Raw genomic sequence first — 449 nt, forward strand, 5'->3', positions numbered from 1 at the left:
TGTTAGTTGCAACAAGTCTCAGCCAAAACCCTAAACCCTAAACCCTAAACCCTAGAAGAACTGTCATTATAAAGTACAGCACCCTAAACCCTACACCCTAAACCCTAAACCCTCATCTATCGACTGCTATCAGCTGCTGTTTGCCTCTGCTTCGTTCATAGTAGCATCCAACAACTGAGGGTTTAGGGTTTAGGGTTTGACGTGTAGGGGTTGATGTTTAGGGTTTAGTGTAATTGGTGTTTAGGGTTTAGGGTTTGAGCATAGAATAGACAAAACCAGCAGCAGCAGCAGCAGCAGTAGCAGCAGCAGCAGCAGCAGCAGCAAGACATCAACAGCAGCACAACCATCCGTAGCCCCTTGCCCCCCAAACCCTAAACCATAAACCCTAAACCCTAAACCCTATATATATATATATATATATATATATATATATATATATATATATATAT

Source organism: Eimeria mitis, genomic scaffold (genome assembly GCF_000499745.2).
Source record: "Eimeria mitis Houghton genomic scaffold, Emh_scaff7430, whole genome shotgun sequence".
Taxonomy (NCBI): domain Eukaryota; phylum Apicomplexa; class Conoidasida; order Eucoccidiorida; family Eimeriidae; genus Eimeria; species Eimeria mitis.